Genomic DNA, 15,478 nt, shown 5'->3' on the forward strand with positions numbered 1-15,478 from the left:
TCAGCCGATGAACCCGAAAATTGGTAAGGCGTCTCCAGCTGCTAGTTGACAGCATCTTTTCTCTATGCTTCACAAAAGCGAAAGACCAAATATTGGATACAGCTTTTGGAAGAAATTTGATAATGGCGAAAGAGAATTCGGCTCTCCTTCTTAAGTTAAATCTCGCTTCTTGAATAATGAAAAATGGGTCGGATCACCCATGATGGGTCAACCCGGTCCAAAACATATCACATTTCTTTTTTAGACCCACAGCCTACCAGGATTATTGTTTTTACGACATTTGACGAAGTTCATTGAGATATTTCCACAAATGCATATTTTGGAGGCTATACTTTATCAAAAAAAAAAAAAAAAAAAAAAAAAAAATTGTGGCTCCTTATACTTTGCGGGTCCTATAAAGTAACTATAATTGTTTTTTTCGTATTTAGTAGATACCTCAAATGGCAAAAGAAGCGCGTACAAGTCACATTATCTTACTGTCAAAAATATAATGCCATGTCAGAGAAAGAGCTACACATTACATGCCACATTAGATAATATGGTTTCTTTCTTTCCAAGGTAGACTTTCTAATTTTCAGTGTTTTTTTTTTTATTTGCAAACAACCAATGCATTAACTGAGAAAGAAAAGCTTGGAAAAATAAATCCCTAAACTAAATTAGAGCAAACGAAGGAGAGATTGTGAGAGAAAATTCTTCAACTCGAATCGACCCATTGCATTTGTTGCGAAATGGATCCAGGTGAAGGAAAATTGAAGAGCTACTTTACAATCCATAAAGGTATGATTTGGGTTAGATTAAAAGTGTTTAGTTTTGATTTTGAAGACTATTGCATGTTGTTTTTTTGTTTTATTTGTGTAGAATGATTGACATTTGTGCTTTTTTGAGAGGGTTTCACATGCAACAGTCAAAGTTTGGTTTTTTGAAATTAGTTAAAAGAGTTAGGGTTTTCAAGGGGTTTCAGATGCACCTTCTACCTCTAATTTGGTATTTTGTTAAAATAATGAAATTATTACTTAAAATGTGTGCTTTGTATTTGGGTTATTTGCTGGAAAGTATTTGGGTTAAATGTTCCATTTTTTTTGCACTGAGAAGAGGATAAATATTTTATGGGTTCATGGGGGGCATTTTGAAAATATACCCAAAGGGTATACATTGGTGGAAGGAGAACCGTAGAAGCATTTGTTTACCCTGACAGATGCTCTATCATTGAGTGTCGTGCTAAAGCACTTGAGCTAAGGTACAGTAATGTGATAGGGTTCTTCCATAGATGGTTGGTGGCAAATGAGACTGAGGTTTTTACTATCTTGGACACTGGTAGAGACCTACTGGTGGCATTGGATTCCATTCAAAATGGAGGAACATTGGAGATTTATTTTGAGCATGGAGTTGATGTTGCTGAAGTTATGGAGGATGGTGCAGGTTTAATAGAGGGTATTAATGAAGGAAGTGAAAATGAAGGAGTGGATAAAACGAGTGAAAATGAGATTGGGGGAAACATGCAAAATGCTTTTAATGAAAGTGCCAACCTGTCAGGGAGTAATGTGCAAGCCGATAAGTGTGGTGGGGTTAATTTGAAGATTCGAGCGGGGATGGGGCAAATGTGGAAGAGTGTGCTGGGGATGGGTCAAATATGGAAGATTTAGATGGTGGTGGGGCCAATGTACAAGGGTTTGAGGTGCTATAAACAAATGTGGTAAGGGCAGATATTGAGAAGGCTTCTGTAGCATCTAAAGAAGGGCATTGCACAGAAATACATGATAATAGCTCTAATGGAGAAAGTGAAGAGGAGAATAATAGTGATGAGAGTGAGGAAGATTCTTTTGTTGATGAGGATTATGAGGGTGATGAGGGAGATGACAAAGATGGAAGTGATGTGAATAAGGAGCTCATATTTGCAAGAGAAAGAGGTAGAAGTTTTAAGAGGAGATCCAGGGTTCCAGGGGGCGATGAAGTTGAAGATATGCCTCTTGGTGAGGCTAGAGATGATTTTGGCTTTAGAGGTGAAGACCTTCTAAATGACAGATACAAGGGGAAGACAGGGGCAAATGAACCTTACTATGATAGCTCAGATCCAGACAACAGAGAGGTCAGTGATGATGATGAAACTGAGGGGGGGGGTGTAGAAGGTACCTCAGGTAAGAAAAAAAGCAGAAGCTTGCATTATGATCCTAACACTAATGTGCCTTACTTTGAATTGGGTATGATATTTGATAGTGTAGTTGAATTTAGAAGGGCAGTAAGTAAATATGTAGTGGCTATGGGTGTTGATATTACTTTGAGACCTAATTGTAGGACTAGAGTGAGAGTCAAATGTAGGGAGGCTTGTCCATGGTTATTATTTGCTAGCATTGAGTCTGAGATAAACAATTTTATTGTAAGACATACAAACCTCATCATAGGTGCTATAGAACTAATAAGAACAAATAGTGCAATTCAAGTTTCATTGCTAGGAGAATTCAAGAAAGGATTTTGTCTCAACCTAGTATTAAAGTTAGAGACATTCAAGACCTGTGTAAGAATGTTTTGGGTGTTTATGTAGGTAAAACAGTAGCTAGAAGGGCAAAGAATAAGTTGTTAATGGCTATCATAGGGGATTATAGGGTTGAATTTCCAAAATTGCATGACTATGCAGATGAGATTAAAAGAACCAATCCTGGTTCAAATTGATTTGCAAGATGCAAAAGGAGAGATGATGGAATGCAAGATTTTAAAAGATTTTACATGTACTTGTACGATTGTAAGCAAGGATTTTGACGGGTGTAGGCAGATATCTAGGTTGGATGGGTGTTTTTTGAAGGGTCCAATAGGTGGGCAACTCCTGGTTTGTGTGTCTAAAGATGGGAAGGGCTAAATGTTTCCCATTGCTTGGGTTGTGGTGGAAATTGCGAATACTAAGAATTGGACATGGTTATATCAACTCTAAATCAAGATCTTGGCATTTCTAATGGACTAGGGTGGATAGAAGTGACTGATATGCAAAAGGTAAAGCGAAAACTCCTTTTTTTTTTTTAATTCCTTTCAACATGTGCTTCACTGACTTTTGTTAAATACAACATCAATGTAGGGTTTTGATAAGGCAAACACTCAAGAATTGCCTGAAGTGGAGCATAGGATGTGTGCAAGACACATATGGACTAATTGGGCAAAAAAAAAAATGGAGAGGATAGGAAAGGAGGAAGAAATTCTAGGAGGTTGCTAGGTCACCATTTGAGGTAATGCTTAAGGATAAACTTAAAGATATCAGTAAATTAGAAGCTAGTGGAATAATTGATGACTTGCTTTACTATAATCATGCAACATGGTGTAGGGCATTCTTTAATACAAACACAAAGTGTGATGTTGTAGAGAATAACATATGTGAAACTTTTAATGGTTGGATATTAAGTGCTAGGTTGAAGTCTATTACAACAATGTTGGAAGAAATAGGTGCAAAGTAATGGAGAGGATTAAGGATATGAGGGAATTCTCTAAAACTTGGATTTTTGATATATCTCCAAAGGCAATGGAGAAGCTTGAGTTGCACAAAATCCTTGCAATAAAAATTGCACTCCAAGGTGGAATGGTGAATCTGGATATGAGATCATTGAGGGAGAATATCAACATAAAGTGGATTTAAGGTTACTGATTTGTACTTGTAAAAGTTGGGATTTGAAAGGGATACCTTGCCAACATGTTATTTGTGCAATGTATCATAAGAAGATGAACCCTGAGGATTATGCGCATCACTGGTACATAATTGACACTTTAATAAATCCTATAGACACTGTATCCAACCAGTTAGATGAATGAAACTATGGCCTGAGTCTCAAAATCTAATCATTTTACCACCTAAACCCAAAGGAACTAAGCCTGAAAGAAATAAAATAGCAAGGAGGAGAGATAAGGATGAGCCAAAGAAGGCAAAAATAGGAAAGTTAATAAGAAAGGGTATACAAATTACATGTAAAATATGGAAAGGGGTGGGTCATAATAAGAGGGGATGTCTACAGAGGAGAAATGATGGAGTTCAGGTACCAAATATACTATGTTCTTAATATTTGCTTTATTAACAGTCATTGCATTCAATTAATGGAAAATACATACTAATTTAAGGGCTCCAACATAAACTCTAAGGTTGCTCAGCCTACTGCCTCCACTACATCACAAGTGACTGATCCATCTCCCTCCAATAGGCCACAATCAGTGCAAACAAACACACTACCACGAACAGCCAAAATGATAAGATCAACCTCAACTACACAAGTTAGGTCACCTGTCACTCCATCTCTTGTTTCAAGATCAAATATAGCTACAACACCAAATCAACATGAAGGTAAAATTTATACTATGATGTTTTTCTACTGCAATTTGATATTTTGTAAATATTTATTGTATTATGTGATTGAATGATGGAGTACTATGTTGAGACAGTTGGAACTAGTAATGATTTTTATTCTGGTGTTGCTACACCTACTGTTGGAAGGGGTAGGTGTGAAGGTTCTTGTGGAAGGGGTAGGGGGTAGGGGTGAAGGTTCTGATGTTGTAGGTTATGATGGAAGAGGTAGGGGTGAAGTTTCTACTACAAATGTAACAGCAGCTGGAAGGGGTAGGGGTGAAGGTTCTAGTACAAATGTAGTTGCTATTGGAAGGGGCAACGGTGAAGCTTTTGTTGGTGACAAGGGTAGAGCTGCTGCATTAAAAAGGAGTTATGCTGGTCCCACATTTGCTTCCCAAGCAAAGAGACATGTAGGTCCTTAGGGCGTGGGAGTCTACATTAATGAAAGGACAGGGGAGAGTACATATCAAGTAAAATTAAAAAAATGCAGTTCATACATTGTTTTTTCATTTGGGCATTATGTAATTGGTCTAATCTTGGTCCAATTTCTAGTAATCTTTGAATTTGCCAGCAAGAGTGATAACACGGCAAAGTAATGTGAAATCCTCAGCTGTGGTGACAGAAGACATTGGTTTCAAGCTACCAATTCTCAAATGGAAAGGCAAAAAATGCAACAGCTGCAAGACCATTAACTTAATATAGGGCAACTACACAATTCATGATGCAGCAATCAAGAGAAGCAATCATGTTTGCTGGGTATACAAGTCAGAGTAGTCAAGCATCACAAACAAGCAATAACCCCTCACAAGATAGTGGAAATGCATGAAAAATGAACCTACTTGTATTGAGATACTAGTGGATTTAGGATATTATGGATGTTTTTGGTAATGATAGGACAAATGCAAACAATTAGCTTTTTATTGTGTTATATTTTTGGTGATGTATTTAGTTAGTCAAAGATTTACTTGTTTCTCAGCATATAAGGGATCCAAAATATGTAATCAACATTTCACATCCAAATGAATCTCAGTGTGTTATTTTTAAACAATTTCTCAATTTCTTATTATGGATGACTAAGTCTAATTCAATTATGCAAATGTTGATATATTGAAAATGAAATAATAGGAAACATGGACCAAATTTCATTCCAAAATCACCAAGGTACAAAAGAAGGAGGTTTTTAAACACACCTCCAGCAATAGCATTACACTTTCCAATCACGCACATTACAATTGCAAAAATCTAAACACACCTAAACCATTCCCTAATTTTCCTAAATACAATTCTCCTAAACAGTGCCCCTAAATAGAACCATACAACCAATACAAACACATAAAACAAAAATAGCCAGCTTAAACTTCTTCAATTTTTCCTTGGCTTTTTTACTATCTTCCTCATAATCCTTCATCCTCTTCAATAATCCAAGAATTACATGTTGCACATGCTCTGGCATTGGGGGATCCAACCATTGAAAGAAATTGCAAGCTCCCATTTTCTGAAATTTCCCATAAAATGAAAAAATAAAACCCCATCAACAATCTCATTCAAATAATCAGTTGTAAATCATCAAGAAATTACAAAATTAACTCACCAATTAGAATATACCCATCTCATACTGTCTACAATTGAAAAACCTCCTCCCTGAGTTCGCTTCAGTGAAAGAGACGTCCAGCACTGCTGTTAGACCACAGTAGCAACTCGGGATAATGAAATCAAGTGGAGTGTCCATTTCGATTTCCTTCAAATCGCATAAATCACCCAGTTGTGATGATGAAAGATCCTAATTTTGTATGAACCCTAAATTGGAGAGCTGAGAGTAACGTTTTAATTGAAGGAGTGAGAATAGGTGAGAGGTTTAGCCTAAATGAAATAAAACAGTAACTTATTTTCTCTTTCCTCTATGCCAACATGGCAAGATGCACAAGGCTTCACTCTCTTCACAATCGCGTGAATACTCACGCACCACTTCCAGCATGGCAAGGGATCTACTAAATACGAAAAAAACAATTAAAGGTACCTTATAGGACCCCCGCAAAGTATAAGGGGCCACAAGGTCTTTTGGCAAAGTATAGGCTCCAAAATATGCATTCGGCCTGAGATATTTGGATATAGGACATGTACTTGTTCAATGCTCTTTCTTGCCACATTAATAATATATATTTTCTGTGTGATGATTTCATTCATTGTTTTCTTTCTTTATAATTCTTCTATTTTAGATGCTAAAAAGGGTTTTTATTTTTGTGATCATTTTGATTATTTCAATCATGACCCATTGATATACTGGGTCAAAACTTTGTCTCATCCTTATTCACACTTATTATTATTATTATTATTATTATTATTATTATTATTATTATTATTATTACTACTTCTTTCACTTAATGAAAGAGCATATCCAATTCAGTAAGTTTAATGGTTTTTGGTGAAAGCTCATTATTTTGCTTAGCAATAAGAAAATATGAAATTAACTTAAAATATTTTTCAAAGTTTTTTTTATATAGGAGCGGTGCTCATTTGTCTCTTGAACTTGAAACTAATATACAATTTATCAAACAATCAACTTTTTACACAAATTACAATTTACCATTTGAACTTGCATCAATAATCAAAAAGCTAAAATTTTACCAAAAATAAAATAACAACAATTTTTAATCTTTTAACTAATAAATTTTGGTGGTCAAAAATATTTAAAAAATCATTTTATTTTATTTTTGGTAAAAAATTAAACTTTTGATCATTTGGTACAAGTTTCAGGGACAAATTATATATATATATAAAAGTTAATTGTTGAGCAAATTGTATGTCACATTTAACTTTTAACTTCAGAGCATAAAATGAATATCACTCTTTCATGATATTGCTATTATAAGAGCATATTCAAATGATAAAATAAATTAAAATTACTCTCCCTGTTCTCTTTATTTAGAGAAAATAGAAAAAACTCTTGGATTAAAAAAGTTAGTTAAATTAAATTTTCTTCCTAAAATGTCTTTCATTTCATCATTAATTATGGGAACAATAGCCGATACAAAAAGGCAATCCCAAGAAGTGCATATATTGTCTACTTGCATCATTTGAACGTCACTTCCAACCTTCTTTATCAACTCTTTTTGACTTTATTAAAATGGGGACGTTTTACATAATACGTGCACAAAAACGAAAAAAGTTTAGAGCCAAAGTAAAGGTCAAATTTTTTAACTTATTCATTAACAGCCACAAGTTTCCAAAATTTTTGGCGAAAATAAAGGAGGAAAAACTTAAATTTTGGCTTTAACTTGTTTAAACTTGAATGTTTTTTCAATTCAAATTCAAAATTAAAAGTAAAAATTTGGTTTCTCTAAATTTAAATGAAATTTAGAAAGTAGTTCCCAAATGCAATACATCGCGATCAACATGAAATAGAATTTGGAGCCAAATTTTTTAAGTTTACAATCAGACTCCTTGACTTCTAAACCTTAGCTACATATAAATGAAATCACTATGATCTGATTCAAGGAAAATCTATTCACTTCTCCATAACATCTAAATCGATTACACCATATCCAGAAATGGCCACTACTTTGCATCCTCCAGACTTGAATCCTATACATAATGAAGCAGAAATGGTCGTGGTTGTCTACAATATGAGTATATGAATTAATTCTCTTTTCAATTTGTAATCTTGTTACCTTATCTTATCAATTTATATTCATATACTTGCGCATTCCTAAAAATTGCTTGACATATTGTATTTGGCCTCTTAACAAGTTTTAATTTGAAAGTTGGTACTAAAATCTGAGTTTTAGTATGAGTTTGAAGGCATAATTTTTTTTAAAAAGTGCACAGTCTAGCAAAATATGTGACAATTTCACATTTTGAAAAGTGCATAACTAATATTAATAAGGCTACAACGTGGCTTACGAAAGAGTACAACTATTATAAGGATTTGAAAAAGTGTGTGGGTCCCGAATATGTATGGCACAACCCAAGAGAAGGGGTGAATTGGGTTTTCTAAAAACTGAAATAAATTTTAGAAATTCTAAACAGAAATTAGAATTCTAAGCACAGCGGAAAACACACACAGAACTTTGTGAGAATAGAATATGGATTAGAATATCCTCACAATGTTCTAATTATAAGAGATAGAAAGTCTGTGCGAAGTGCAGCTATTGATTAGAACAGCTTCTCACTAACTTATACACTATCAGAACTTCTTTATGAAGGAAAGTTATAGAAATTGGAACTTCCTCATAAAGTTTGAGAAATCAAATAAAGCTATGTGAATGACAGTTATTAAATTCAGAACTTCTTCACAGAGCCTTAATCAAAAATCAGAACAACTTTATGATGGAGAGCTATCAAGATTAGAACATCCTCATAAAGTTTAGAACATTAAATAGAAACTCAAACAGTGAAATATACTGTGAATAGAACAATAGTTAGAACATGGTATATTCACTTTATTAGAATACCAGAGTTCTAATGTTCAGGATAGATGAGACTTATTGCCGTTTTAGAACATCTGAATTATTAACAATTTTAGCATTTCTAAAAATTAAACAAGAGTGTAAAAGAGAGAGTATTAATCAAACTTCAGAAATAAAGAGATCAACACCGAGAATTATAGTGGTTCGGCACTAACTCGCCTACATCCACTCCCCAAGACGCATCTTGAGATCCTCAACTAAGTTATCTCTTTTAAAGGGTAAGAGACAAACCAACAGTACAAGGCAATAGATCAAAAACCTAGATCTACCCTTTTGTCCCACTAGATTTTCCAAAGGTTCTAGTTAACCTCAACCCTTTCTGTTTCTGGTAGAGTACATAAAACTCGATTCAAGACATTACTATCCCACACATGGAGAAGGTCGCTTGATAACCTCTATCTCAATAGCTTCTAACCTAAGCTATTACACACAAAAGTTTAACAAATAAAGAGCCTGTCTACTATAGATTACACAATCTAAATAGACAGAAAGAAACGCCCATATAAGCACAGGAAAAACAATTTTATCAGATTAGAAGATCGATTAGAACACAGAATTGTTTTTCAAAAGCAATTGTAAAAATTCTTTTCACTTCAAATATTGAAAACGTTAAGAGTAGAGATGAAAAGAAAATGGGGGTAGAGAGTAAGTTTTGAGAGATAGGGATTCGTTCAATGGGAGAGTGCTCTTAAAACAAAAACTCTTACTTCACCAAATGTTTAAGGCGTGAACGTTCCTTTATATAGGAAGCAAAGGAGCTGTCGCCTTTTGGAAAGAGATTGAAATTAGAATATCTTCTTTCCTTATTTAGAAGATATGAAAATCTTTGTTACCAAAAATTATTTTATCCTTTTTTGGTAAGAGAATAAAACCCGATTTTCACTTTCCTTTAGAAAAGATTTTCGACAGCGTTTATTTTGGAAAGATATTTTTGCGGAAGGATACTCTTACTAAAACCGAAGGAGATTCTCCTTCGTTTTTAAGGTAAGAAAATACTTTTAAGTATATTAGATCTTTCAAAATATATTTCCGAAAAAGAGAGTAATTTGTATTACCAAAAACATTAAGAGAAGAAATCTCTTTAGTTTTAGGAAAATAAATCTTTTCGATTTAAAAGAATATATTCGAAAATAAATTAGTTGAAGAGAACTAATTTTCCGAAAAATATTTTTGAGAGAGAAAAAGATTTTTGTGCTCATATATGGATTTTCTCTCTATCCTACAAAGTTTCCTAAATACCTAGCTACTAGGTTCTTCGAAATCTTCACACTCAATGTAGGACTTGCCTTGTATGATTTCTTTCCAAAGAAATTCTGCAAAAAAATAAAATTAGCACAAATAACATAATTTTAAATTTATTTGTTTTGAATTAATCATCAAAATCCGAGACTTAGAAATTGACCCTTGAGCAAACAATCTCCCCCTTTTTGATGATGACAAAACCAATAAATTTAGCAAACATAAAAACATGTGCTCCCCCTGAATTTTATGCATATAAGTTCTAATCATGCCAAAAGGTTTTTAGAGTAGAGCAGATTAGAACATGTATTTTGCTCCCCCTAAATAGATGCAGTAAAACTGTTTTATGAAAATTAGAACTAGGGAGGCCTTTTTAGAAACTGATTTTAGAACTAGCAAAAATAGGCAAGATATTCTAAGTTCTAACAATTAGAGCATATGTATATTAGAACTAGCATAGATTGACAAGATGTTCTAAGTTCTGTGAATACTCAAATTTTGAGACTCAAAAAGCCTGTTTTCCCAGACCACAAATAGCCTGGCCGGACCGGAGGCTATTTTGGAAGTTCATCGGAAGTATACATATATGGTACTCGGAACGTCCGGAAAATTACGGGGATCACGGAACTGGTCCCGGAATATTTTTTGGAGGTCTAGAACTCTCAAAAAAGCCTTTGGAGCGAAAAAATAATAGAAAGGAGCACGGGCCCGCCCTTAAGGGTGGTCCAGCCCGCCCTGGAAGGGCGGGCACGCCTGCCCGGACCAGGCGGGCACACCCGCCCAGCAGGGCGGTCACGCCCGCCCACTAGGGCGGGCAGACCCGCCCGGCCCAGGCAGGAACGCCAGCCTGGCCCAGGCGGGCACGCCCGCCTGTCCCAAGCGGGCACGCCCGCCCAGAAGGGCGGGCACGCCCACCCGGCCTAGGTAGGCACGCCCGCCCGGCCCAGGCAGGCACGCCCGCCCAGTGGGTGGGCAGGCCCGCCTGGCCCAGGAGGGCACGCCCGCCTTAAGGGCGGTCCAGCCCGCCTTCGAAGGCGGGCACGCCCGCCCTCGGGCCTTTTTTTTTCCCTATAAATTTGGCTTCGGGGCCTCCGTTTTGGGGACTGGAGTCTGTGTTGACGGACGCTCCTTCTCCCTACGCTCCTTGCGATTCTTTTACTGCTTTTTCTGCATTTTTAATTTATTTTTTATTGCTTTCTTGTTGTGATACTTGGTCACTTAAATTAAATTAATTTTAATTAATATTCCCCAAACGAGGAGCTTAATCTGGAGCTAAGAAGTGGCCGACGACTGACCCAGGTAATAATTAAACCCTGTCTATTTAGTTTTAGCACTTCATGCATATTTCTCTTCTACTCCTAAATTCTACAACTGCATAAATGCATTCACGTCATGAATTTGACAAATAAACTGCCTCAATTAAACAAATTTAGGCTAAACGCCCGGTTAATCAATAATCGTGGTGATAAGCTTAAATCCGACAATATTGGCTAAAAAGCCTAGTTAACCAATAACTATGGTGAAATTGCCTTTATTTCGAACAAATTCGGCTTAAGTCCAATTAATCAATAATTGTGTCCAAATAGCCTTCATTACACACATTTTTTTTTTTGGCAATCAATTGCCTACTTTACAATTCAGTTAATCAATTTTTGGCAAACCAATTGCCAATAAATTAGATTAACCACTTTTTAGCAACAAATCGCTTAAATCAAAAGCTTTGGCAAAATGCCTTAAAATTAATCAATCTTTTGGCTAAAAGCCTTAAAATCAATCATTTTGGCGATCAAATTGCCTAAATCACTCTTTTTGGCTAAAAGCCTTAAAATCAATCATTTTGGCGACAATCGCCTAAAATCAATCATTTTGGAAATCAAATTGCCTAATCATTTCGGCGACAATCGCCCAACCAATCTTTTGGCTAAAAGCCTTAAATCAACACTTTTGGCAACAAATGCCTAATCAAATCAATCAACAATTTGGCAAAATGCCTAAACAAAATGCACAAAGCATACACACACTCATGCACAAAGCATACACACACTCATGCATAAAGCATACCCATTCAAAGCCCTCTAAAAGAGGCCTATCGAACTACGTTGACTTTGATCTTCCATTCAAACGGAAGTACGTAGGCACGTTTGGGATTTAACCCCGGGCGGCAAGTCAAATCACATAAACATTTTCATTGGTCCAATTACCTTGCAAAACATTCATTCATTAGGTTAGTTCATCAACATGACATAGTCTCGGGATCCACCTCGGGTTCGCAGACCATGCTTTTAACATTGGGATAATTAATCTAGTAATTAGGTTAATCAAAATCGGAGTCACTTAGGGTTTTTTCCTAGTTTACCCTAAAATAATTAAACAAGGTGGCGACTCATACATTCACGTGCATTTCTGCCTTAGTCACATGCATTCATATGCTATGATGTTCGGGGTAGGGGTTCACAAGTTCTAATAAACAGAACATATGTATATTAGAACTAGCAGAGATTGACTAAGATGTTCTAAGTTCTAATAAACAGAACATATGGTCAGAGCAAAAGAATAAAAGCTGATGTTTAGAAAATAGAACAAAAGATCTTATATTCAATCTGCAAAACAGTCGTTAGAATAAGAATCTAAGTTCTAAAAATCACACAGCTATCATATAGAAAATATAGCTCACCAAACAGACCATATAGAAAACAATAAACATACAGATTAGAAAATATTAGCACACAGAAAACCACTATATAAGTACTCTGGTTGCCAAGTATGTACCAATGATGTTCAAAATATCACCAAAATACCTATTCTCCCCCTTTTTGTCATCATATAAAAGGGTTAGGCAAAATCACAGCAAAAATAAAGAAAAAATAAATAGTTCAAAAAAAAACAAATAATCCTACGAAGATAAAGCAAAAATAAATTATTCACAACATAAAGGAAACAGATCAGAGAGGCTTAGAACCAGCTTAGAACTCCTCAGGTTCTGAGCTGGAATAGTCTCAGTAGAGCTCTCTGGCCTTTTAGAAGAAGGGTGGAGTGGAGGCTTCTTTCCATGAGTCCTATGCTTGCCAGCAGTATGCTTCACATTCTTTGGCTTTTTTGAGGAGGGGATGTAGGTTGTCCCTTTCACTCTTAGAGTGGCTAACTTCCTTGTGTTTACATCCTTCATTTTCCCCAAGGTTTTGATGAGTAATTGATTCTGTTCAATAATCGTCTGACACTGCTGTATTGCCTCATCAATTTCTTTGTTGTGCTCCTCTATGAGTTCCTTTTCTATTCTCCCCAGCATAATTTCCCTGCTTCTTTGTGCAGATAGCAACTCAGACTCTTGTTCTGTCTTATCTTCATCGCTAATCTCTAGCTTCTCAGTTTCAGTATCACTGCCTTCTTCCACTTTCTTCCCCTTTTCTGTCTTCTCCGGCTCTTCTATCTTTCCTGTTTCTTTTTCTGATTCCTCTTTCTCTACAGTACTTTCCTTTTCTGTTTCTTCTTTTCTTTCCTCTTCTAATTTCTCTTCCTGTGTTCCTTCTTCCTCTTCTTCTGCCTTTTCTGATGACTTCTTTTCCTCTTCTTTCTCTTCTGATTTCCTCTCTTCTTTTACTATTTCTTCCAACTTCCCTTTTCCTTTTTCTTTCTTCTTTTCAGCTTCTCTTTTTACTTTCTTTTGTTTTTCAATTTCTTCTTTTTCCTTTTCTTCCTTCATTTTCTCCTCCTTTTCTTCTTTTTCTTTCTTTTCTTTCTCTTCTTCCTCATCTTTCATCTTCAAGGACCCGCTGTCCAACTTAGAAACAGAACTACCAACATGCTCATCCAAATTAACATTCAAAAACTCAAAAACTGGTGTAAGAATCATCCCGTAGGGTAGCTTCTTGGGATTATTCTGCAGCTTATAAAAAATAATGTGACATAGGTTGAGGGGTTTTCTCTCAACAATGTGCCACATTATACATAATTCTACCTGATTCTCGTATGTCAAAGAGGCGCTCTTGGGATAGATATAATGAACAATAAGATTTTATAGCCATTTCATGCTCTCTGTTAAGTTAGAGCATTCTATCGAGCCCTGTTTATCTGCAGACAACTTTTTCACTATTTTTCTCACGAAATCTTCCTTTTTGTAGTCGCTAACCCTAGATACATCTTTGATTTTGGTCACCCTGGACCCAGCATTTGGAATACCAAAAATTTTCCCAAAATCATCATACGATAACTCTCTGGACTCACCCTGAAGTTTCACAGAGATCGCCTCTGTTCCACTAACTTTCAATGAGCCATAGAATTCCTTCACTAAACTCTCATAACATAGTGCATTTAAAGACAGAAAGTTCATCCAGCCTTGGAACTCAAAGAGCTCCTTACCTTTGTCATGAGCTTTCGCTGCTTGTTTCTGTGAAGTACTCATTTCGGTTTTTCTTTTCTTAGGTTTCTCTTCTGCCTTTTTCTCCTTCATCTTCTTCTGTTCGTACTTCTTTGAGAGCTTCTTCAGAAGTTGAAGCTCTTGCTCGGTAAGAGAGTCGGATGAGGAGTTTGAACTGGATTCGGCCATTGTTGCGGATTTCGAAACTCAAAAGCAACTTAGGGTTTCAGTTTTCAAAGAGAAGATAAAGAGAATGCTAAGCAGTTAACACAGAATAGAGAAGCTTAAGTGGCGGAAGAAAGAAATAAAGAACAGTTTTTAAATGGAATTCAAAACGACAAATAAGACAAAAGAAACAAAATAAATAAAGGAAATAAAACAAAACAAAAAAATAAAACCCTAAAACCGCCAAAGCACTAAAGACACAAAAACATAATAAAAACAAACACAATAAAATAATTGTTTTAGTCTAAAGCAAGATTCTGATAATGACTTTAGAAAGTCATATCAGAGCAATGTGCATTTTTAGACAAAAATCAGTTTTCACACAGAATAAAAATTAGAACATAGCAAATCTTCTATTCTCGAAATTAGAAAGCAGTTTAGAACATACTTACAGAGTTCTAAAGTTACGAGTTTAGAACTAACATACCAAGTTCTCTTCTAATTGAGCAGAATTGACTTTCATTCAAAGGTTTTGTAAAGATATCTACCAATTGTTTTTCTGTGGGAATGAACTCAATCACGATATCACCTTTTTGTACATGATCACGTATGAAGTGATGTCTGAGTTCTATATGCTTGGTTCTAGAATGCTGAACTGGATTCTTGGATAAATTGATGGCGCTTATGTTATCACATTTGATAGGCACTGTTTCTAATTTCAGTCCATAGTCTGCCAACTGTTGTTTTATCCATAGAACTTGTGCAACACAACTTCTAGCAGCAACATACTCTGCTTCTGCAGTAGAAAGAGCAACAGATGTCTGTTTCTTGCTAAACCATGATACAAGGGCGCTACCTAGAAATTGACAAGTCCCAGACGTGCTTTTTCTATCTATTCTGCTTCCTGCAAAATCAGAATCACTATACCCAACAAGATCA

The sequence above is a fragment of the Jatropha curcas genome, chromosome 3, assembly GCF_041381405.1.
Source record: "Jatropha curcas cultivar XTBG-Jc1 chromosome 3, XTBG_Jcur_1.0, whole genome shotgun sequence".
NCBI lineage: Eukaryota > Viridiplantae > Streptophyta > Magnoliopsida > Malpighiales > Euphorbiaceae > Jatropha > Jatropha curcas.